This window comes from Tamandua tetradactyla, chromosome 16 (genome assembly GCF_023851605.1).
Source record: "Tamandua tetradactyla isolate mTamTet1 chromosome 16, mTamTet1.pri, whole genome shotgun sequence".
In the NCBI taxonomy this organism is placed as follows: Eukaryota; Metazoa; Chordata; class Mammalia; order Pilosa; family Myrmecophagidae; genus Tamandua; species Tamandua tetradactyla.
In genome coordinates, this window is record NC_135342.1 from 58,065,516 (window position 1) to 58,092,899 (window position 27,384).

Sequence of the window (27,384 nt, forward strand, 5' to 3'; positions counted from 1 at the left end):
TCTGCCTTTTTTGGAGGGGTGGGGTGGGGAGCTTGAGAGAGTTGAGTTTTACTATAAAATAAGGAAGGAAACAAACAGAAGGCTTGCCATGAGGGAAACAGGGAACCAGAATGTCGTATGAAGAGGTGTTGGCTGTATTTTGAGGAGACATGACTGAAGAGAGCTGGTAAACAAGAGAACAAAAGAAGTGCAGGAATGCATACACAGGAATAGAGCTATGTATATGCTGAGACTCCTATTTCTGTTATTTTTCCCCCTAACTTTCTTTATTTGTGCTATTATTTTTCCCCATTGCTTTTTAAATTTCTGAGTGATTTGTTGAGTTTATATAACCAGGATGAAGAGGTCTATTTGACACCTATGATAAAGATAATGGCAGCAAATAAGAGCCTTGTGCTTTTTTCACAGGCAGTGTTTGGATTTAGAATGGAGTTTAAACCTTTTTTGCAGGATGGAAGGATTGATAGATGGATAGGTAGAAAGATAGATAGATATAGATAGATGATAGACAGACAGACAAGCAGACAGATAGCTAGCTAGCTAGATAGATGGATGGATATCTTATGGTTTGTTTTCCCCAGAGAACCATGACTAAATACACTGTCTTTTGGGTGAAGAATTTATTGGTCATTTTCTATATAAAGCCTCTATATGTGTCCTCTATATTCCATAGTAATTGCATGTGATATTTTTATAGAACTCCTCTATTTCATATCATAATTAATTTATGTTTCTTGTACTATACACTCCTCTCATCCCTTCAAGAGTATGATTCTCATGTCCTTGAATCTCTATCTAGTATAGTGTCTTGGCACATAGAGGTGGTAAATAAAGACTTGCAAGATTAATAAAATAGGTATATTGGTTTATAGTAACATTGTAAATTAGTTATTTGTCTGTCATATTGAAATATGCATATGTAGTAAGGTGCACCAAAGATGAATAATTAATATATTATTATGATGATGACTTTAAAAAATAACATATGCTCAAATATACAACACAAGTTAAATAAATTCTGATAAATGTCAAAAATGAATTTCAAAATATATAAAAATTGTAGTGGCTGTTTTAAAGAGTAGTATGACTTACCTTTGATTCTCTAGAGAAGGTAGAACTAATGGCCCAGAAAGTTCTGTCCCACAATTTAGTGGGGAAGCTTCCTTTTGATGGCAGTAATAATTCTACATGGCATGAAAAACTTTTGTCATTGGAATCCGCCCTTGAGAGAAATCTGACAATTGTTGGATTAATGGGAAAAGTCAGTCAGGGGCATATCTGCTATACTATGTTATAGAGTGGGATTCTGTGAAGACCTGAGTGTACTAACTTCATCTGCACACAGTACTTCTAGGTTTTCTTTTCATTTAAGCCATCTGGTGGTCTGGATCTTGAATTCATTTGTGCATCCTTTTGGAAAGCAGAAGCAGACCACCTGTCTTCACAGATGTTTCAAGACTCAAGCAGATGCCCAGATGTAAAATAATGAACAAAGAATTAGCAAATTTCCAGGTGAATAAAAAAAATAATGCAATTAACAAATTTCCATCCCATATATGATAATCATCAAAAGGCTTATTAAAGTTCTGCAAAACTAATTAATTCTTAAGCTATTTATAATTATTTCACTTCTTTTTTGTCACATAGACTAAATTTCCAGATCCTATTTCCTGTCTGCCTCCATTCTCATCCACTTTTGATCTCAAACACTAAGCTTAAATCTTGGAGCAGAGTCTCACTTTGGAATGCATTTATTATCAAGTAAATAGCATTTTTGAATAGTTCCTTGATGTGATATACACAGTTATAGATCAGCATGAGAAATACATGGCACTGTGATTACCATTCATCTTTCTTAGACTCTGGCAGACATTGTTAATCAATCACAGCACTCTGGAACAGCTACTACCAATCAATCAAAATAGGCACTTCAGTTGAAAATGAATTATTTTCCTGCTTATATAAAGATTAAGCAAATTTGGAAGACACTGGAACACTCTTATCTCCCCTCAAATATTAGCTACTCATAGAGTTTTTCTCTGGTCAAACTATAAATAAATGCCACTCCCCAGTAATTATGCGGTATATTATCCACTCACATGGCATTGATACCAATTTGAAAATCGTGGTTATTTTTGTTTCCTTGTATTATTTTTCATACTTCCCCCACAAGAAGTAAGCACCGAGAGAGGCAGAATTTGTCCAACTCAATTGCCTACCCATTCCCAATAACTGAAAAAAAAAAAAAAAGATTGATACCTAGTAAGTATTCAATAACAGTTTGTTGAATAAGTACATGCATGAAAAATCTTCATAAGACAAAGGCCAAGAGTGGGAACAATAATCCTAAAGGTAGGATTGCCGTAACAATTTGGAAAGCCTGGAATGGAAGAGTGAGATATTTAAAGCAAGTGGACAAATAAATATTTTTAACACAGGAGAATAAAATGATTGGTGCTGTGCTTAAGGAAAAGTAATGTAAAGTATGGCGAAAGTAGGATATCAAATGGATAATTTGGAGGTTATTATCATTAGAGAAGTGAAATAATAAATAGTTCAATTAGAGGAGTTACAATAGCTTGGGAAAGATAGGGTAATTAAAATTCACTGGATGCCTATTCTCAAGCAGGCATTTATTCAATACAACTTCACACACTCTTCAAGATTATATCTATTTTATGCCAATAAATATTTCTAAGTTTCATTTAGAATGATTTGCTATGCTGCTAACATTTAAGAATTATGAATCTTTTCACTCATAAAAGAAATATTCCTTCATCTTTAAATTATACTCAATTGACAGCAAACCTTCTGAAAAGCCAACTGATGGATGAAATAGGAACATTCTTTTAAAAACACTGCACCTCATTATTTCCAACTTAGAAGTGTCTTTTGAGGCCATGTCTTTATCTTCAGAATAAGACAGAACAGATGTTGGTCAAAAGTTCATTGCCACCCAGATACTACACCATCACCTCTGCCTCTACAAATCCACCATCTCAAAAAGCTCACTTCAGACCTTTTTTTCTTCTCTGAGCATAGAGCATTTCCTGTAGACACATTAGATAAAAGACACAGTATTAGGTCCCTTAAATGCAATATTTCATTTGACACATCATTTCATGAGAGGCCCAACTATCTTAAGGTTCATCATTTTCTCCTCCGAAGTCCTAAAATAGGTTTAAGTTTGTTTTTCATTCTATTTTTACTTACAAAAATGCAATAACAACTGACTTTTGCCAAAGTTTTAATATGTACCAGTTGATGGGTAAGACACTTCATAATCAGGATTTTGTTTATTCTTTACATCAACCAAATAAGGTGTGCTGTTTTGAAAGAATGTATGTTCCCTAGAAAAGCCATATTTTAATCTAAATCCCATTTCATAAAGGCAGAATAATCTTTATTCAATACTGTATGTTTGAAGATGTAATCAGATCATCTCCCTGGAGATGTGATTTAATCAAGAGTGGTTCATTAAGATGGATTAATTAATAAGTGGTTGATTTAATTAAGATAGATTAGATGACAACATGTCTCCACCCATTTTTGGGTGGGTCTGTTTAAGTTGCTGGTGTCCTATAAAAGAGGAAACATTTTGGAGAATGAAAAAGATTCAGAGAGAGCAGAGCAGAATGACATAGCCATGAGAAGCAGAGTCCGCCAGCCAGCGACCCTTGCAGATGAAAAAGGAACATGCCTCCTGGGGAGCTTCATGAAAAAGGAAGCTAAGAGAAGAAACTAGCAAATGATGCCGTGTTTGCCATGTGCCCTTCCAGATGAGAGAGGAACCCTGACCGTGTTCACCATGTACCTTTCCAGATGAGAGAGAAACTCTGACTCTGTTCGCCATGTGCCCTTCCACTTGAAAGAGAAACCCTGAACTTTATTGGCCTTCTTGAACCAAGGTATCTTTCCCCGGATGCCTTTGATTGGACATTTCTATAGACTTGTTTTAATTGGGACATTTTCTCAGCCTTAGAACTATAAATCAGCAATTCATTAAATTCCCCTTTTTAAAAGCTATTCTGTTTCTGGTATATTGCATTCCAGCAGCTAGCAAACTAGAACATAAGGTAAGCACTATCATTATCTACATTTACCAAGGAGAAAATGGACGCTTAATGAAGGTAATTTGCTTTCCAAAGTACGAAATAATAACAGTAGAGAAGGAATGGAAATACCATAGATCTCACATTTAAAAATATATGTCAGATATTCTTTACCATTTTAATATCTGTACTCCTGTTATTAATCCAACTTAAGGTGAGCACGTTAAGAGTAATGCTCACAAGAGTTTCGGGAAGGAGGCTTTATCAATGAAAAATCCTACTGTGAAATGAAAGAAAATGAGGGCCGAGAACATTTGTTTAATGACATTTCCTGAAGAAGTCAACTTTGGTAACTTCTGAGGGAATTTTTTAGATGAGTGATGGGAAAGAAGGAAGATGGCTAATCATTATAGAGCAGGTGGTGATTAAGAAAGAAGCAGTTTAGGCATGTATTCTCAACAGGAACTTCACAACCCCTTCCTCTATCTCCATTCAGCTACATAATTTGATTTACTTGGGAAAGGCCAATGTAGGAGATGGTGGCAATGTGCTTATTTGAAATGACTATCCAATTTGAACCTGATCTACTGGATAGTCAGAGGCCCTCAGAGTCAAAAGTGACTTTAGAAGTGTCTGATTCAGCATTTGACTCTATATCTTGACTTTTCTCTGGCATCTTGAGAAAAAGCATGAAATTTGGAGTATAGAGTTTAAATGTTCATTTCTTCAACTTTTAATTTCTTAATTATCAAAGCAGATGGAGTGTATATCTTAGTGCTGCTGAGATTAGAATAGAGACATGCAAAAACTTTTATATGCATGTAAATATATATTACATATTTTTGCGCATACATATTCATAATATATGTGTATATATGTATATAGAAACAGATAAATATTATATATGGTAAATATATACATAATACTTGGTCTATATGCTACATAGATGCCATTTCTGTAAAATGTACCTACTAATGGAATATACACTTATGAGACAATTCTTTGAATTTCAGACATTTGTATTTATTAATGCCTAACTTTTTAGGTTTTGAAAAAAAACTCCTTTTAAGGGAGAATAATCACCTGAATAATCTCTATCCATTAGTGAAAATAAGATATACCTTCTGCAAATCAGAGAGTAGCAATTCTTTACGGCAACACCGTATTTTATAAAGTTTAATTTTTCATGTCCCAGCTCTACTCCACATCTGATACAAAACCTTTTTTGTCCCAATCCAGTCAGGATAATTTCTGCCGTCAGTTCAGCAGATGCGCTTAATTTTAGATTCACTATCTCTCTAATCCTATTGCACTGGACATTTATTTGTCATTTTATCAGAGTATTGAGTAGCAATTGAGCTGACCCATCCTTAGCCACTTGGGAGCACTGTCTTCCTCATCAAAGACCCTGGGTTTCAATTAAAGCCAAAGAAATACACTGCAGTGCATAATGGGCAGAGAGTTGAATTTGTCTAGACCAATAAGCAACTTTGAACTTTGAATTTTACATATTCTTGAGTTAGACTCTGTCCTGTAAATAAAGCTAGACATTGGCATTTAAACAAAGTCAATATACACTGATGAAGTGGTGTAAATGATGATGTGTTCTAATTATTTAAAAAAAAAAAAAACAACATATAATCAATTATCTACCCATGTATCTAAGTTTTTAAGTGTTAGTTACTCTATTACTCAGCACCATCCTGTACCACCACACATGCCCATGGGAACTTTGTGTCAGTGCTCATCACTTCTTTGCTAAACCTCTCTCAGCAACGGCTCCTTCATATACACAAAGTGTCAGTTGTGATACCCACCTCATAAGCTTATTGTGAGATTCAAAAGAAGTTTATGCTATGATTCATCACATAGTCATTTATATTACATACTATTATTTTTATTATTTTCTGAGTTATGTAAGAATATATTTAATAAAGTAGAAAATTGGAAGATATAATGTAGCACAAAATTTGAAGGGTATGTCATAAAAAAGGGTGGTCATAATAAATATAGAAGATGCTATTGATGCCAGACCTGTAACACTTAAATTATGCATTCCAATATTTTTCTACAAGTCTAAATAAAAGTGACATTTAGAATATTCACAGTGACTTAACACATTGATTTAGATAAACTCTAAATAAGTTTTAGTATTGGCAGAGAAATTTTAGCCATTAGCCATTATTTGATCATGTAAAAAGGGCCTGGTGTCCATGGCTGAGTATTTACTTATTTGAAGTTCAGATACGGATCAAGTAGAGGCTAATGTCAGCAGCAAAGACAGGGAAAATAGCCATTGTAGATATCAACCCTTTTATTTTTCCAAAGCCAAAGCTAATAGATGTGTATTTATATAAATTGATCAAAAGTATTATCACATGCTGGATGGGTTTTCTTATGTGAATGGTGGCGCTTGTGAAGCTCAAAAATACTAATCATAGTTATTAGCAAGACAGTCACATAAAAATCAATTAGCCTTTGTAATACAAGATATTATAAATTTTCACATTATTCCTGCCTTGCAAGTAGTTTCCCAACCACATAATGAAATGCTTTCAATATGAAGCATAATGAAATGCTTTCAATATGAAACGATGGAAACCACACCCTTTACAAAAAATTCCCAGCTTTGCAACTGGAAATATGCCAAGGTCATCATTATGAGATAAGTTAGCAAATTCATTAAGCGCTTAGTAATTTCTTATGTGTTTTCCTAACCTGCGCTTACATGGATTTATACTCAACAGCCTATAAAATGGAAAAAGACACAAAACTTGGTTTGCTGTTTTTTTAAGGCAGAGTCTGATACAATATGACTAAATATCCTTATATTTGAAACCTGAAAGATTAGTAATACATCTTAAAGTATGTTGAATAGTGCAAATGGAGATTTGTGAAGTCATATTTAAATTGCTCTTCTCTAGCACAAAGGAAATTTTTAATACGTCAGAAGATTCCTTATATTTGCATTATACATCTTGGGAAGTATTCTTATCAATTATGCAGTTAAATGATGAGATATAACCTCTCTTTTTTGTCTAAGACAATGACTATTCTTTCCTGGAGCTATTTCTATTTGGCAATAAGTTTAGAAACATTTCCAAAGTCAAGGAAGAATGAGGGGGCTTGAAAATTACAAAGTTACAAAATGCAAGTCTTGTAAAAGCATAAAATGATTACAGAAAATTCCGCTGCAGGGGAAAGTGCCTTGCCACTGATTTTTTCTAATGGAAAAGTCTGACCGACTCCAAGGAGATTGTTGCCTTATGATTACTAAGGCAATGTCATTATTCAAAATCTCAGCTTCACATTAACACTAAGGATGTAGTTTTAATGCCCAGTGAGGCTGAGTTCTCTTGTGCAATGAATAACTCTGAGAAGATTCACTTAAAGCAGTCCCAGCATTAAAGTCTAGAAGTCAGGAAAATATCCTTGATTTTGTGAACTTGAACAAGTAATTTAACTTCTCTGAGATTTTCCAGATGTTCAAGTTCTCATTAACCCAATTGGATTTTCATAGCACCCATTTATTCAGCAAATATTTTTTTATTGGTTGATTTATTGATTTAGCAAAAATTTGTGTAGTCATTTCATTACATTAATTAAATGCATAGTAGCTGTATAAAAGTTACACAATTAAACTGGAGCTTTAATAATTGGTGAATCATGAACAATTAGCTTCAACCTACTAACTCTTCAGTTTCACCCAGGAATAAAATATATACTCTAGAGCTCAAGTGTAAAGACATCTTGTCCTTTGCTGATTTTATAGACTTAGAGTGCATTTTAGAATAGTGAGCCTCCTTCTCATAGTTTATAGATTTATTTTTCCCTTTTCAAGCCCATATTTTCATGCTACTAATTTTTTTATATTTGTTAATGCTTTAATAAAAATTGTGTGCCACTTATTCATTTCAAAGATAAAAACAAATTACTCATAAAATTATTTGTATATTTATTTGACGTGTTTCACACATTTTAGTAAAATGTTTTCAGGCTAAATTAATTGAAAGTTTAAGTAACAACTTAGTTTACATCTGTCTTTCTAAATGTGGGGCTATCCTGGAATTATCTAATAGTAATTTAGTCCAAATTAAATAACAGTGCCAGTTGATAAAATCAGAGAGATGGGGATATTCACTGCCAATTTGGAATGCATTTTTCTTTTGTAATCATTTACCACAAGCTGATAACATCAAAATCATTTTAAGTTTATTTTCATGATATCAAGACTAGAACAATCCACATAGTGACATAAAGGAATATACAATATTAAGAGGTGAATTTTTATCATATGCTGGACATTGGGGATATCTGCAAACTTGACATCAGTTCATCTCAAATGTATCTTCAGATACCAGGCCCTTTGTATTTATTTTCTAAATGCTGCTTTGAATAATAATTGCTAACATTTTTTGAACACTTACCATGTGCTGGACTGTCTTGTTTCCTGACAAGCATCACATGAGGCATTTTTTTTTCAGCTGAGGAATCTGTGTCACAGGAAGGTGAAGTAGCATCAGTGAAACAGAGTTTAGCTAAATTTCAGTCAGAAACATTTCTTCCCTGATAGATGAGCCGCGAGATAATATACTGTAGGGGAGTTGTATATTTAAGTTCTTACCCAACTGAAGTTGTTGTGTATGTGAAAATTGACCCAACTACTTTGTAGCCAAATCAGCATATTTCACAGTCACTTCTCTTTTGCTTTCTCCGCAGAATTCCACACATGGTTCTGCTTAATGTTAAGCTACGCATGGAAACTTAGTTTAATTGCAACTGAAGTGGAACTTTTACATTTCCTAAGTATTTTTGCTATTGCAAGAAGTGATTTTCTGTGAACTCTAACAGCTTATATTGGTGTAATTCTAGTTGAATGTTACCCAGTTTTTGAGAAATTGACAGTTGTCTTCTCTTCGTGTTTATACTGGGATGGTGTACGATGTGGACTCCATCACAATTGAGCTAAGAACAGAATGAGGCTCAAAGCAAATTATATGAAAACAAAAATTCCTCTTTAATTGACTGTGAGTTATATCATATAAAATTGTGCATTAATATTCTTTGAATTAAATCAAATGTGTAGAGTAGATATGAAAATGCCTATTCCTTTTAGGGTAACTTTTTCATGATAAAATTAGCATATAATCACATTTAATATTTCTTAGAAATATGTTTAGGTGAGAAATGGCTACCTTTGTAGAAATTTTGTGGTTGTTAAAATTTGGTACCTGGTAATTTCCCCTCAGTACTCAGTACTATTTGGGTGAAAGTACTAAACTATTTTTTTTTTTCTTAACTGAGGTTCTGGGTACTTAAAATACTTTTAATTAATAATAATAATCATCTAAGAAAATTTGTATCAAGTTTTCATCTGAAACCATTTTTTAAGTGGTTGAAATAGTTTAAAAATATATAAGTGGTAGATTTAAGAATGTAGCCTGCACGTGAATAGTCCTAACATAGTGAGTTAAAACTGCTTGGGTCCCAATAAATCAATAAACATTTAGACTTCACATATCCTTTTCCTACTTTAGAAATGTCTGTTGAGATTAAAACAGACTCTGAAAACCAAAGTATAGAAGTTTCTTGAACTAAAGGAGAACTGATGCAAAACAGCACAAAAAAGTTACTTCTCAAAAGACAAGTTCTGGGCAGGCAGTATACATGGCTGCTAGGAACAAAGGGAGACTATGGGAATTGAGAGGGGGAGCAAGGGAGAATGAGCCATAGGGAGTACTTTGGTTGAGATGCGCTTGGGCCATGTTTCACTAATTTTGCACCTTGGACAGGCAGAATTTCTCTGTAGCAGCGAGGCTATTTAGCGAAGGTCAACAACTTTGTTGGTGTCAGCATAACTTGTTTCTTTTCTGTAGGAACAGAGGTCTTGATAAGCGCCCTGAAGAATTATTGGCATATCAGCCTAACTCAGTTGTTCTCTTTTTTTAATTTGCAGTTCCCTGGATAAAAAGGAAGCTCAAGCTTATTAAGTTCATTAGTTAAGCTATTAACCATTCCATTTTCACATGTCATTATCTAAAATATCATCCAGAGCCAAAAGGATGAAAAAAACCTGAAAAAATCATATATACACATATGTGAAAAATCTGTTTCTAAAAATATATAGTCATCTTAATCATTCTATGATCACATAAAGATAATTGAGACTTTTGAGGGGTTTTCTTTTTCTTCTTATTTTTTTTATTGGGTGCATGGTCCAGGAATCGAACCCTGGTCTCCCACATGGGAGGCGAGCATTCTACCACTGAACCACCTGTGCACCCACTTGAATGGTCTTTACTTTTCCGATTTTATTCCTCAGTTTACAATAAAGAAAAGATTGTGTTGTTAAAACTTGCATCTATAAAGAAAGTAGGAAGACATATATAAGTTGCCAGATACTGGAATAAAGTCCTCCCTCCGAGGTGACACTTTCTAATTTCTGAACTTGAAGAAGGAAGAAAGGGACCAAACATCTTGAGTAGAGAGTGTCACGTACTTGAGGGCTTATATTACATCACTGAATCCTATAAGCTAGACAGTGTGCCATTTCTGCTAAAAAATATTATGTGCATGAAAATGTAGCCTATCATCTGTCCTCCAACATCACTCTATTTTCTCAGACACTGGTCTAAGAGGCATTATCACTTTTAATTTAATTTAATTTAACTTTGTTTTGTTTTGCCTCATCTCTTTTTCCCTCCTTATCTCTTGTCTCATCTCATTTTATTTTAACCTATCTGTTATTTTGACTCTGCATTAGCTCTGGCTACCACAAGTTTGCTTCAAAGGCCATCATTTTATATAGCCAGGAGATTATATATCGATTACTGATTGGGCTGTGAGTTTGCCTGAGGGTAGATCAATTGCAGTCTTACTGTGTCCCTGTTGGAACCTGTGTGCATTCAGAAAGCCCAGGTAGAGATGGATGGGGGGCGGGAGGAAGGGATGCCATTAATAGCAGTTAAAACAAACATTGATGTTCTTAGGATGTTCTCCTATGGCATTAGTTTTCAGCTCCTAAAATAAAATAACAGTATGTCCCTATGCTCACTTTTGTGCCTTAGAGACCTGACTCATTGCTTCTCTGTCATCTCTGAGTAGATTCCCTCTCTCCTCTTGTCAAACTGAATTTCTCTCCTTGTACTTTGGATGCCATTTACACCTACTGTCTTGAAAACCTGCTTCAGTTATCTGTGACTGAAAAGTGCATTCTCTCCTTTTCCTCTTCCCTTACTGACAAATATCTTTGATTTCCTTGTTTTTTGTTTTTGTTTTTTTTTTTGCACAGGCAGGCACTGGGAATTGAATCTGGGTCTCTAGCATGGAGGGAGAGGATTCTGCCACTGAGTCACTGTCACAGTGCCCAGATTTCCTTATTTTAATGCACACACACTCATTTGAACTTCTAACATAGTCTATGATAAATACCTTTTCCCAGTTTTCAACAGATATTTTTAGGAGCAGACACTTATTTAAAAGGATGATCTAATTAGACTGATTCTTTTCAACACAAGCCCCCTCTACAGTTTGTTTCCTTTTTACCCACTCTCTAATCATATTCTCCTTCTCTTCTCATTGACAGTGATTCTAATATTTTGGTGTATATCTTTTTATTGTAATGTACACTTGTTAGATTTGTTTATGCACATATGCATTTTTATTTACATAAATAGCATTGTGACAAGGATATTATTTAATAATTTTTTTCTCACTCAGCATTAGGGTTTTAAGATCTACCCATGTTGCTTTGTGAACATCTAGTATATTCCCTCCAGCAATTTTTTTTATTTGTTTGTTTAAGAATAGCCACCAAAGCAGTTACTAATTCTCTCCTTTTAAATCAAAACCTCTTATGGAAGTATTTGCTTGTTGCTGGTTTTGTTTTAAGACATATCCATGTAGTCACTCTGGCAAACTCTGATTTGGAGATCCAGAGTACTAACATAGTGTGTAAATAAAGATACAAATATAGATAGAAATAGGTATAGATACAATGTTTATAGTTCAGCCTTTGTAATATTTTGGTTTAGATAATGTTGAGACCCAAGAGTAGATTCAAATTTGCACAACTACCTGTATCTTAATCAAGGCTCTTGAGTTATTCCCGTCAACAATTGAACTGAACCTTTCTTCTTGAAGGTTTTCCATGGCCAGCTAATGCCAACTCAATAATTTCCTTATTTATATACTATAAAACCCTCTGTAGTAACTGCTCTGAATTGCTGTCACCTCTCCCTTAAAATTTTATCTTAACTTGTAAAGATAAATTTATATATCTCTCTTCTCCCACAGTCTGAGATGCAGAGTCAGGTGCACATAGTTTATTTGGAACATTATCTGAGGAAGCAGAATGAAGGAACAGGAATAGAGAGATAAATGGAAGGAAGAAAAGCACTAAAGAATGCACTGTTTAACCATTCGCCATCATGGACAACTGGGATGTAATCCTGTTGGCGGCCGTGTATGGAACCATGCATAATGCTTCACAAAATAGTTCTACGCAATGATTAGAATGTGGAGTATTTAACCAATGACTCCTGTAGTTCTTGGTTGACGGTTGTCCCCAGAGGTGTTAAGTAAGTTCCCTTCCTTCTGCACTGTCAACTTGCACTTGTGCGACTATAGGGACCAGAGAAATTGACACTGGAGAGAGCCTTGAGACAGATAAGCTTTACGACGGCATAAGCTCCTTTGAGGTGGGATAATAGATATTGGTTCAAAGCTGTCCACTATTAGGTGTATGGAAACTGGGGAAGAGAGGGGGTGGCTAGGGATTGTTGTGGAGCTAAAATTGCCTCTGTTTCATTGACTTTCTCCTCTCTTGATCCTATTCGTCTTTGTTCTCCATTTCTTCATGCCTGAACATGACACGTGTTCCAGGCACTCTAACAAGATCAAATTTTTGCCAAAATACAATTCTTTCCCATGCATGAATTCACAGTTGAGTGAGGAAGGCATGTAATTTGAATCCAAAGTCATAATGCAGGAGATATGTAAATGGGAGAACTGATAATATTGTCCCTAAATCTCATTGGGATAGTTAGAGAAGGACTGATGGAAGGGTTTACTCCTGAACTGTTCCTTAAGTGATGCTTACAAGTAAGCCCGTGATAATATCATGTTGCTTCATTATCACGCAATATCTCTTTTTCTTCTATATGCAAGAAAAAATCATTTCATTCAAAGCTCCTCTCTTTGCATATTTTCTCAGTGTAATTCTGTACAACGTGCGTCTTTTATTTGAGTGATTATTTGGTTAACATCTGGCTTGCACATGAGTGACTCCTAGAACAAAGATTGCATCTATTTCCAGTCGCTATCCATGAATCACTAGCCCTAACACAGCACCTGACACACTGGTAAAAAACAAACAAATGAAAAGTGAAATGAAAGAGCCCCAAGGTTAAGATCTAAGATTCAATGCTTCCATCTTTGCTCTACTATGAACTTACTGTTTGACCTTGGGGAGGTCAGTGTCTCATCCAGGGATCAGTTCTCACTTTTGATACTTAGACTTACTGTTTTCTGGCTGTCTCCTCTGAATCTAAGGACTGTGAAAGCATGCGTGCCATTGTGATATTTCAGTAAGTTGATGGCAGCAGCTCTTTGTTCAGTCGGTTGCTTCAGAAAAGAACTATCTTTTATTTACATGACCATAATGCTTTCATCTTGTGAACTTAGATCATGCCAACACAGCTTCAACCCCTGCCTCTCCTACCTTCCTTATCTACCACACTCTATGTAATTTTACCCTAGAAAAAGAAGTAGTTAACATTTGAATGACAAACCACAGAAATAAGAGCACACTCGCATTTAGAAAAATCTTCTCAGCCCTATGCACTTAAACATCTACTAAGTGGGTATAGAATTCACCAAGTGGGGCATATTTCAAAGCCAGTGTATCTTTTATATTTTATAAAAACTACATCCCTGAAAAAAAGCACATGGGGTTGGTTTGCTTACATAAATCAAATGATGTGAGCCCTGAGATGCATTATCTGGGTGCCTTCCTATCATTGTCTCCAGCAGAGCCATCAGACCTCAGATCGGTCATTTGAATGTCACGTGCTCTGCAAGAGCTGGGACAAGAGCTTCTGATACATTCACTATGAAACATGGCAGTTATGGACTATCACGGGATGCTTCTGAAAGCAGAGCAGGTGCTCAGTACCAGAAGGAAAGCTGCAAAGTTTTGGTCTGAAAAGTCTTATTACATGAACTACATGCTTGGCTCCCCTAGGAATATCCATTCTCATGTTCAGAAGAGAGAGCACCCCACATATGGCAGGACACCCATGCCAGTATTGGATGTGCTTCCACAATTACAGAAGAGAGAATGAAACAGTCTAGTGGCTAAACATTTTCTTCAACATTTCTGAGTTGTCAGCAGAACACACTGTCCCATGCTGAAATTATGTCAGCCTTTCCCCCCAGAAATCATTTCATAAAAATTTAACTCTGCACCGTTTCAAATTCATCTGAGAAAAAGAGATAAAGTACCCTTAAATCAAAGAGATTTATGTATTCCAATAAAGCTGCAAGATTCTGTTTTGATAGCAATAATGCAAGAGCCAACAAATTAAATGCTCTTGAGGAATGATTATGGCTACAGGAGTTATTTTGTTTTTATCAGGATTGAATAGCTGTGTAACTTGTCTGTTACAGTTGTACAGATTGCAATTGTATTGATAAGTGGCTTAAGAGAAATGGTGTTGAATTAGAAGGAAAGTATAATTTAACATTAATTTGGTTTCATTTAGTAAGCCTGGTTTTACAGCTTGAGTTGTAGTTATTTATTATTTACCAGCTATGATGCAAAGTAACCTGCCTCCAGGGACATCAATTATGCCAGTCTTAAAGATCACCGTCATTGGAAGGAATGGCACATGCTCTTCCTGGATGTCAGTGATGAGTAAATGTGAAATTGCCTCTGACCTCTGAAGGGATTTCTGCTCCTTCTCACTCCCTGCTGCCAGAGGATCCTTCTTTGCACTTGGCATTCATTAAAAAGCCACAGAGGCAGAATGGACTGATCAAGAGATCTGGAGGCCAGTCAAGATAAATTAGATGCTTAATTTATACACCAGGCATTGCAGATAGACTAATTACACTAAGACAGTTTGATAAAGTAATATAGGACTCTGCACATATTAGCCACAGCCTGCTTCCATGAAATTATTGCTGATGTATGTGCTTGGAGCTTTGAGATTTTGCACACACAATTGTGCAGTAAGCACTCTGAAGCACATTTTATAAAGGTATTAAAACTGGGTGCTATTTCCCAATTTCTTCTAATTTTTATGCTGTCCACTAAGAGATTATATCCCCTTTGGCTTTATGTGTTTTTAGCACATACTGAGATAGATATGAAACACTTAAATAGGAGCTCAAATATGTGATAACCAAGAGACATGCTGAAAAAGAGACACAGATGATATTCATAGAAACAATCATTTAAAAATAGAGGAGTAGGGCCTTTAGAAAAATGATACTGGTCCTAAAAGCTCTTATCTTATCTCTTTAAGAGCCCAGGGTTGATACTATGCTAGTGCTCTCAGAAACCGAGTTCAAAATGAGAGCTGAAATATACAGAGAGAGAAAGAAAGCATCCGGGAGCTACTAATGTTATATAACAAAATCACAGAGTAAAGAAGATAATCTTTATATTCTAGAATTTTGTGTTTGTGTACAGTGGCTAATAGGGCCAGCTAACCGATAGCTCATATTCTTGCTATAGCTTTAAATATTATAGCTGAAATGTAAAATTACTTCAGTTGCACAGGGGACGATGAGAATTAACTGTGTTAAGTGTAAACACTGTTCTAAAGAAGAGTACATTTTTAAAGTCAAGGGTATGAGTAAGAGGTGATAGGAAAAGAAAAACATTATGGGATGAAATGAGAAGCTTGAGAATCTGAAAAGAGCCAAAACAGAAACATTTCTCATAAGTAGGGAGGGGTAAAGTTTTGGAAATTTCCTTGGTATCGGAAGTTACCAACGGAAACACACTAGTCATTAGTTTTAACTTGGTGTGCCCACTCAGGTATATGTGTTTGTGGGGGGAAATTCTTTATTAATTTTTAGAGAAGGTTGTAAAAAAACATGTGTCCAAAAGGTCATTGTTGTCAAGGTCCTAGGATGCAGGACAATTTCTTTTGATTGTTGCAGGTGTTTCACTCTACTTCCAGGTAAACAGTGATACAGAGGTCTTGTATGCAATTCTCCTTTCATAGATTCAAGAGACACTTTTCAACCCTACTTGAACCCCTCAGTGTCAGAACTGCATTCAAGCATTTTCTGACCCTGAGTGGAGCCTGCCTTAGGGCTCCATAGAAGTCTTGACATTAGAATCCTGAGAATTTCAGAAGTTCCGATTAATGATTTACAACTTCTGAGGCATGGCCACATTATGTTATTGGAATTTAGAAAGAGCTCTGAAAACTTCTACTCAGCCCATAATTTGGACTTTCTAAGATTCTGGAATTTCTGAACTCTCTTCCTTACTATGTTAACTGATAAATAAAATAAGTATGGTCACAGATAAGTGCTTTTGTGTCCCTAGGCTCAGTGATACTTGTTTTGCCAACTCAGTTTTTCCTAAACAACATGCCCTAATCAAGTGTACATCCCTCTCCTTCTTCCTACAATTTGTTCAAGATCAACATGAACAAAAATTCTGCAATCATATTCCTTCCTGGATCATAAACCGCTAGTTCCAAGTGCATGCTAGGAGGCAATAGGCAATGTAGCACCCTTTATAAAAACCAAGGGCTGTGCCTGCTGTGCTGGAGACCCGAGTTTGATGCCTGATCATGTTTAAAAAAAAAAAAAAAAGAAGTCTGGAGTGTCTGTCACAATATAATTTTGGACATGTACTACAACAGCTTCTTATTTTTATTTTTAAATATTTATTATTTAGTGAAATGGCAATAATAATGCTTATGTCATCGGATTACAAAAGTTATACTTAAATGATAAGTGTGCAAAACACTAAGTGTGTGTGGCACATGATTAAGTATTCAATGACATTTACAGCTGCTATGGCCAAACTAGAGGCCATTTTTCAGAAACATGTATGAATAATATTTAAAGTGAGAAGGAGAGTACAATCTCCATGATGTCAATTGTACAGTGTTCTTGGTTACACGAAAGCTTTCCATTTCTGTTTATCAAATATGAAGATAGAGATAACATATATAAAATCTTATCCATTTGCAATTAAGACATTCTTTCTATCCATGTAAAACTCTGACAAGTCACCAAATCTCCCTGCTCTTTGCTTTTCCATCTATATAAAAAAAGCTGTTGGAAAGATTTGTCCTCCAATGTTATATTCTATGACTTTCAGTTACTAGACTTATGCAAGCATCATTTTTTTTAATCTGCAAAATTAACTTCAATATAATGTTTTATCAATTACTAAATTATCTTCATCCTTAATGTGTTTTCAATTTGAATCTCTAGCCTAATGACATAGAAATGAGTAATTCCTCTAGCACAATAATGCAATCAGTAGATTAAATATTCTTCTGCCTATATTTCAGACCCAAAATTGCTTGTTGGAAGTAAGAATTGAATGGGCTGTTTGATTACAATCTTTAGTAAATTCATTCATTCATTCACTCATTACTTATTTGGTTCCGATTATGTGGCAAACGCTATGCTGCTGATGAAAAAAATGTATGTATATATATATATGCTTTAGATTTCATAAATGCTTTGACAGAGATAAATTGAATGTAGGAGGGGGGTCAAGTAACTTTTCACATCATTGTATAATTAAGTAGTGTGAAGAATTTGGATGCAATCTGTTAAAAATTTATTTCATTTCTACTAAATCTATACTCATTCATCTTTTTTTGTTTGTTTTACCATGTAGACAGGGAACATCTAGTTCAATATGTCTTTCTCCGAACTTAAAACATAGGATAACATCACCTGCATCTGTTTGTGTTTGCCTTAGGAAATACTGTATTTCTGCATAATGAGTTAGCATATAGAAAATCAGTGCATTCTGCACAGTCACGGGTCCTGGGGACATCACTTGGTTTCTTTTAGCTAATGTATAATGATTTCAGTTTTTTCTGATTAATGAAGCATAGAATGAAATGTTTCTCTCTAAATGGAACTTTCTCTATCAGAAATGCACATTTAGACAAACAGAGCCATCTTTACATCTGTTTAGTCAAATTTCGACTGAGCTCTGTGAATAAGTGTGCATTCTTTGCTTGGGTAAACAGAAGTTTTGATAGATAAAAAAAATGGTTAAATTCACATGGTTAGTAAACAATGGGTCTGGGGCTAAACTCCATTTCTTCCTGGTTGAAGTACTGTTCCTTCCTAAGCTGAGTCCCCTAATCAACTGTAGTCTCATCACATGGAGTCGGTAGACTCTGCTCACCTCTACAGCCTCAGTACCAGGTGCATTGTTGGTACTCAGTAAATGGGTGTTGAAATGTCTTTATGGAGAAACTTTTCATTTTAGTAACTAATACCTGCCACTGCACCATAAGTGTTCCACTTCACAGAACTAGTAGGTCTGAAATGGATGAGCTGTTAATGGTTGTCCTGTCACACTACTGAATTGACTTTAAAACCTTGTTTATAACAACCTGATTCAGAGGGTGATCGACCTTTACTGAACTCCCAGCATCCAATGTTTTAGTTTCCTAGGCTGTTCAAGCAAATACCATGAAATGGGTTGGGTTAAACAATGGGAATTTATTTACTTTGTGCTGTGTAGGTAAGGAAAAAATCCAAGTCAAGGCAGTGCTTTCTGCCTGAAGACTGGTATTCTGGCACTGTCTGCCAGTGACCCTTGGTCCTTAGTTTGTCATACTGAAAGGCACGTGGTGGCTTCTGGTCTTTCCTTTCTCATCTGGGTTCCTTTCATTCAGCTCTGGCTGCTCCTTTGGGCTTTCTCTCTCATTGTCTGAATTGCATTCTATTATAAAGGACTCCAGTAATAGGATTAAGACCTATACTATTTCAGGGGGTCCTATCTTACTGAAACAACCTCATCAAAATGTCTTACTTACAATGAGTTCAAACTCATAGGAATGAGTTGTGTTTAAGATCATGTTTTTTCTAAGGTACATACCTATAAACCATCATATCCAATGCGGCCTGTCTAGTTTCACAGGTGTGCCTGCACCCACATGCACAGACATACATGATGGAAGGGTTTATTGTTGATTTGATATTGTGAACTGAAATCTGCCCCTTAAAATTTACATTCTTTCCCCAAACTTTCTCTTGGGAAAAACAGGTAGTTTAATCAGTACAATTAAATAGCTTCTATATTGCAGCATTTCTGAATTAGAGCCATTCAAATACAAGGTCAGACAGGTGTCTTTTTTCTTCTAAAAAAATAGCTTTCTTCTACTACCATGATCCCAATATCAAGACCAATGACACCTTCTGTTAGTTATTTCCTGTGGAATTTCAATTTCACTGAAAAAGAATAGGGATAAAACAGAATTATCTTAAAGACAAATTAAGTATTAAGATAATGCTTTCCTTGGTATTTGAAAAGGATTGCTAACAAAACCGGTAAACATTTCATGTTTAAATTGCCTAAAAGTTTCCTAACTAAAATAATGTTACATAAAATAATGTTACAATGAATTTTGTGCCTTTAACAAATATATTGCAATTGAGTTTTATTGAATATAAAAATTAACTATTAAAATAGAAAAAATAACTCATTAAATATATGCTATCTATTATATGTTATATATGTGTATATATACGTATACCTATGCTATAAATTTATTAAACCCTCCCCCACATACACAAAAAACTATCACTCAGATGTAAACTGTATGTGGGCAGTGATAAATATATATATATATATTTTTTTCTTTTTCTCACTGATATATCTTCAATGCCTGTAACAATGCCTGGCATATAATAGGAAATCGATAAATATCTGTTGAATTAATTGTCCATGATTAATTATTAATACATTAAGTATTTCTAATGGTAATAATAGCTTTATTCTAAGCATCAGCTTGACAATGGTGATTCAAAGATGGTTTGACATGTTGTCTGTCCTGAAGGATCTAACCGTATGTTCATCTTCATAAAAACTTGAAGGGTGGGCATACATTTCAATTATTCCCATCAGCCAATTGGGGAAACCAAGGCTCAGCAAGGCTGGGAGACCTCCTCAAATTCACACACCTAGTCAGTGGCAGAGCCTCTGGATTTCTATCAAAACTTTACTATCCCAACAATTCGACCGCAAAGTTCTAAAACACCCTGGTATTAAAGCCCTAAAAGAGAGTCATGTGGTTTTAATAAGATCTAGAGATGACTAGAAATGAGTGTTACGAACGTCATACATTGTCACATTTGAACCTGACAGTCACAACAGAAGTCACTGTGCCCCAATGGAAGACATGAAAACATACTGATAAAATGACAAAGATTGGAACAACTGTTCCAATTTGCTTAGGCACATACTTCTAAAATAAATTTGTAGAAAGTGACTTAAAAATGTGCATGTCTCTAAATTTTGTATTTCTGTACCTAAGGGAGTATTAAAACAAAAACTCAAAACATGGACAGAGATTTGTGAGAAAAAGTTATAATTTTATGTATTATTTTAAAATAATGAAAAGAAAAAAATATTCCAAGTAGAATGGCATGAGAGTTCTATGATAGGTGTATGTGTTTGGTTGTATGTATGTTTATTTCATTCATGACTACCTAGTAGCAACTACCTAAAATAGTTGATAGCTATAAATGCAAAGCATTTCTTGTATATTGATAATTCACAATTGAAAAATAATTTCATCTAATAAGATTTAACTTTCTCAAGGCACTCATTCTCCAATGGTAGGTTGGTAGAACTCAAAGGAATTATTTTCTGCAACCTGGGAATATTATTTGTTTCCATTTGGAAAGGAGACAGTGTAGTACTCAAACTTGAGAGAAACTATTTACTATAAAGTCAACTGCATAACATGTGTGCTTCCCAAAAGGAAATAAAATTTCTAACCATCATTTTCTTTTCAGAATATTATTTTGTTTTAATGACTAAATGTTATCTTTAATGCAAAAAAAGTCAGAAAGATTATATTAAAGCTATATCAAATTTACTGGTCATTCCTTAAATGATACAGAACAATTATGTATTATTTAGTTTTATTATCTTTTGTTTAGGGCCACTTTTAACAGAAGATTTTATATTTCACCTCAGTAACTATATTAGATCACTTTTTACTGTACTAGTTGGGCTAGATGCATTGAGCATATTTAGACATCTTTGAGTTCTTTGACCATATGCTCTATAAAACTGTAATAATATGATATCTCTGATTAGTTCTTATTTTTTCACATAGAAAGGACATTTTCTATAGCCTTCTAAAACTATATAATAAATTACAGAGTAATTCTTTAACTCTGCTATTAGGATTAATAGTAATTATAATTACAGCTTGAGTAACATATGAGTGTAATTCTCCAAAAGTAAAAGGGATGAATAAGAAGAGGTATTTGTGAACCATTTACTTTTTTCTCAAAGCATTTGTTTTAGTTTCCTGATGCTGCCAGTCTACAATACATCAGAAATGGATGGGCTTTTATTAAAGGTATTTATTTAGTTACAAATTTACAGTTCTTAAGAAGAGAGGCAGCTGGCTTTCCTCTGGCTTTCTCTGTCACGTGGGAAAGCACATGACAACATCTGCTGGCCTCCTCTTCTGGCTTCTGGGTTCAGATGGCTTTCCAAGGGGCATCTCCTTTCTGCATCTCCAAATGCCTGGGTCTGAGCTCTGAGGCCTGAGCTGAGTTGTGCTGGACTGCTGAGCTGCTGAGCTCTCGTCTGATCTCTCTCTTTTAAACGTCCAGCAAATTAAAGCAAATGTCACTTATTGTGGAAAGCACTCCCCTTAGCCGACCACAGATGTAATCAGCCATAGATGAAATACACATGCTGATGATGTAAATCCAAAACAACAGAACAATTGGGCATCATCATCTGGCCAAGTTGACACCCGAACAAAAGCATTTTACTTATGAGATTTGTATTGTATTGTATTTGTATTTTCAAATGAGAAAGTGAAAATACAGAGACGTTAGTAAATTTGATCCAGATCAAATCTTATAAGTAAATGATTCTGAAGGAATTTTACACTAGACCCTCTGTCTTCACATACATTGTTTCAATCATTACTATGTAAGACTGCCTCTCAAATCTCTTTGAAAATGAAGCCAAGCTTCTTATAGGGGCCCACGCAGGCCCTTTAACCATTGTAGACCCCCGGCATCATGTCTTGCCCTTCCTTCACAGTCATTCTCAGCCAGACGACGGTTCCCATGGTCAATCTGGATTCCCAAACTCTTTTCATTTTTCTCTCTCTTCCACTCAATCAAAAAAATATTCATGTGTTTTCTTTTCTGTGTCTACTCCTATAGCCCATATGTATTAGCTCTGAGAAACAGGAATTAGTGTACAGATATTCTTCAGAGACATTTTTATTACCTATACTTCAAATAACATATTGTACACACACTATAAAAATTAGTTTATTACTTTTTTATTTTGAAGTACTTAGAAGATACAAGACATTTATAAAACTAATGCAAACCACATATAGAAAACTGCAACACCCCCTACCCTCTGCCTCTTATCCCAGACATCTAGATCCACCAATTTTAATATTTTGCCACATTTACCATCACATTCTACCTTCCTTTCTCCCTACCCTCCTTCCTTCCTTCTCCCCTTCCTTCCTTTTATCTATCTATCTATCTATATCTATCTATCTATCTATCTATCTATCTATCTATCTATCTATCTATCTATCTATCTATCTCTCTATCTATACCATCATCATCATCATCATCATCTCTCTCTCTCTCATCACTATTAATCCATTTCCTGAACACGTGAGTGTAAGCTGTATATATATCATGCTCCTGGAACACATAATACCGCCAGGCACATTTCTTAGAATATTCACTTATGTAATCACTTTAAGTGCAGTTATCAAGTTCAAGGAAATTAACATTGATCTAAAGCCTACAGTCTATATCCATTTTTCCACATATTCCAACAGTATCCCTTTGAGACTTTTCTCCTCCCTTAAGAGATCCTGTCCAAGATCATATATTGAATTTAATAGTCATTGCCCCTTAATTTTTCATTGTTATTTCTTTTTTAATTTTGGAGATCCTGTCCAGGATCATACATTGAATTTAATAGTCATGCCCCTTAATTTTTTATTGTTATTTCCTTTTTAATTTTGGAGCATATATGCAGTATAAACTTTCCCATCTCAACCACTCCCAAGAATAACATTTCGTGGAATTACTCATATTTACAATGTTGTGACATATTCATTACCTTCCGTTCTTAAAATTTTCACGTTCTCCTAAACAGAAACCCTATACCTATTGTGTGTCATCTCCCCAATTCCCTGCTCCTGGCAATCTGTACTCTAATTTCTGTTTCTATGGTCTTACATATTCTCTGAATTTTTCTTTGTATTTACCAAAATTAAACATCCTAAATCTATAACACACTTGTTTGCTCAAATATCAACTTAATTTTAATGATAAACATAAGCTTTGTTCCTATACCCTTCTATCCCCTCACCTTTGCATAGTTCTTCTCATAAATTTATAAAGAACTTATAAACTGCATGTTTATAAGTCATGAGTCCAAAACAACTAATTTACTGTCACATTTTATGCATCTATCTTTTAGAACCTGTAAGTAGTAAAAAGTGGAGTTACAAAATAAAAATAAAATAGTATTGGCATTTACATTTGCCCATGTCATTATCATGAACAGAAATCTTTATTTCTTGATGCAGTTTCCATCTTGCCTATTATCCTTCCTTCTCAGAGCTCTCTTTAACAGACAGTTTAGGTCTATTTGATTTTATCCTGTTTGGAGTTGAGTGTCTTGAATGTATATTTTCATGTTTAGTTAAATTTGGGCAATTTTCAGCTATTGTTTCTTTGAATATATTTTCTGCCTTTTCTCTCTTTCTTCTTATGGGACTCTACAGTTTGTCTACTGGTATTATGGGACTCTACAGCATGTATACTGGCATGCATTATGGTGCTCCAGTTTCCTCAGGCTCTGTTCCCTTTCCTTCATTACTTCTTTCTGCTTCTCAGACTTAATGATTTACACTGTCTGATCTTCATTTGCTGATTCTTTCTTCTACCAATTCTAATCCAATGTAGAAGCCCTCTAGGGAATTTTTAATATCTCTTACTGTGGTCTTCAACTGTGTTTGGTTCCTTTTCATAATTTCTGCCTCTCTATTGACATTCCCTTTGTGTTCATCTGTCATTTTCCTGGTTTCTTTTAGTTCTTTGTTCATGTTTTCATTTAGCTCTTTGAGCATATTTAGGACCATTTTCTTAAAGTCTTTGTCTGGTATGTACCAGGTCTGATCCTCTTCACTGATAGCTTTTTACACTTTAGTCTTCCCCTTTGACTGGGCCATCACTTCCTGTTTCTTTGTATGCTTTGTGAGCCTTTGTTGAAACTTGGACATATTGATATTTTAATATGTTATCAATAGAATTTAGACTTTACAGGTCTGTCTTTAGGTTTATGCCCAGCAAGTTTTATGACAGATTTTTCCTTAATTTTATATAAATTTATATATAATCGAATATCTCTTCTTCCTTAGGAATCAGTTTCCTCACGGTTCTAGGTACTGTACTGTACGTCCTATAACCAGCCATCCCCTGCCCCAGTCAGCACAACTTGACTGCTCTCCTGAAGGGTTCTGTAGGGGAAGTATTTGAGCTTACTTCTACGTGCAGGGCCAGTTCTGGAACAGTGAATCCCTCAGACCATGACCACACAGATTGGGCCAGACATAAATGCTCCCAGTACATGCACAAGGGCTACTCTGTTCCCTCCAGAATGAGGACCAGAGATCTGCACTGGAAACAGGGGCTGGCTCTGTGGCTAACCAGGGAGTGGGTAGGGGAAGAGCCAGCTAGTGTTCCATGAGCTCCTTCAGCTTTTAAGTAGACTTTTCTTTTGATTTGAGGCTCATTGTTACTGCAGTTTTTTAACTGTTTTCCGTTACCTTGAGAAAGATATTTCGGCCACTTCAAAGTTTCTGTGGAAAGTCAGAGCCCTGAAGCATCTCAATCTACTACCTTGAATTGCGCAGGCTCTCTAAAGATGTTTTTTAAAGTGCAACCTGAAACTAGTGAGAGCATTTCCTCAGTTCTGAATCACTTGTCGAAAATAAAACAGGAACAACAACTACAAATCCCATATCTCTATATCTCCATCTTTGCATGGCTGCATGTCTATATTATGTGATCAAACTCTTAGAGTTCAAAAGCTACTATAACTTCAGATGAATACTCCTATAGAGTGATAGCAAAGTGTCAGTGCTGCTGGCTCTGTGCTTATTTAAATGGACTAACAAGACCATTTCTCCTGCATTATGGTCTTCATTGAAGAGCAGAAAGCAATTAAAGTGTCTCTGGCATACGTCTGAGTGTTTCCACACTCAATGCCCTAAGAAATTGGGAATGAGATGTGTATTTCTCTTATTTCTTCAAAGGTAGACTTTTGGATATCAGCCATATCCAAAAGCGTTTCTCTTCTTGTGCTGCAAAGAAAATGCCATAAAATTGGTTGTCTTAACAGGAATATGTTGACTTATGGTTTCAGAAACTAAAAGAATTACCTCCTATCAAGTTTGGTATCTTCTGGCTGATTGGATCTCTAGGGTTCCTTGCCTATTAGGTCACATGACAATACATGTGACTGTATCTTCTCCTTTGCCTTCCAGGTTGTGTAGGTTGTGTTAACTTCCAGTTTCTGGCTGCAACCCATGGCTTCTCTTTCTGTGTCCAATTTCCTTTGCTTATACAGACTTCAGCCATATTGGACTAATGCCCACTCTCATTAGGTTTGGACACCCTTTAACAAAAGCGACATCTTCAAAGGTCCTATTTATAAATGGGTTTACATCCACCAGACCAGAGGTTGGGATCTCAGTATGTCTTTTGAAATGCACATGATTCAATCTTCAACATGAAGTTATAAAGAGAATTGTGATTGTGATGTCACTCCTCATCAGAACTTCTGAATCTAACAACTTTTATTGTCAGTGCCAATTGCTTGGGAGAGGGACAATACCAGGCACACCCACTAAATTTGAACCAGGGTACCAACGAGGTTGTAGGCGTCAACTTTGTAGACAGTCAGACTTGGATTTGGATTTGTTTTGCATTTTAGTAGCTGCTTTCATTTAGGGTTTACTGGAAGCAGACATTGAGACAAGAGTTGAGAAAAGAAGATTTTAGGAAGCACCAGTAGAGAATTGAGCAAGGGAGATTGGAAAGGAAAAGTCAACAGAGGATGCATCATAAAAAGGATACAGTCGGGTGCAACCTAGGCTTAGTCATATTGTGAAATACTGGAAGGCTGTGTAGACATGCCTCAGGGTTGCCCTTGAAGAAGTGTTAGGATGCTGGGCATGTTTCTTCCAAGTTCCATTAATAATTGCCTGCAGTAACTACTGAGAAAAGATCTTTAGGTGAGAGTTGCAGTAGAATATTCTCAATACATACTGGAGCCAGAAATATTACACAGCATGGGTGAGACCCCTCTAGTGCCCATTATAGTAGCTAAATTACTTAACTTTTCTCACATTAATTTTTTAAGTAAGATTGACAATCCATATTTCACAAAGTGAAAGGATAGTTTGCGTAGCATGACTAACATGCCTAAGTCAGGGCCTAACCCCAGTGGTAGCACCAATGGGCATACAAAGTACAACACCGCCATATTCACTTTTGAGAGATGGTTGACAAATAATAGCTTTAGATATGTTTAGGGCACTGTACCAAGGTTTAAAACAGTCAGGTATCTTGACTATATGATGAAAGTTCTTGTAAAATAATATGTGGAGTGCTTTTATCTAAGAAAAGAATTGCTTTATTTACAGGTGGTAGGGAGAAAGAGGGATGCATTATGAGTCCACTTACTAACAAATGTGTATTATTAGGTCTTGGGGTATAAAAAGTCGGGTAAAGGAGAGAGGAAGTGAATTAATTTCTAAGAATCTTGTTAAGTACGTGTAAGAGTCTGAGAAAAGGCTAAGAGAATTATTGTGGTGCCACATGCTGACTATGGCCATGCCTACACTGAGCAAGTAGGTCAACTTATTTAGGCAAGGGAAGGAATGAATAAAGGAGGCAAAGAAAGGGTGAGAACCAGGAAGAATGAAATCATCAATTGTTCTCTTGGTCTGTGGACATCTACACATAACCATTTTCCTGGGAGAATTGTTTGAGCATTATATTCTGTGTCTGTCTTATTTAGGCA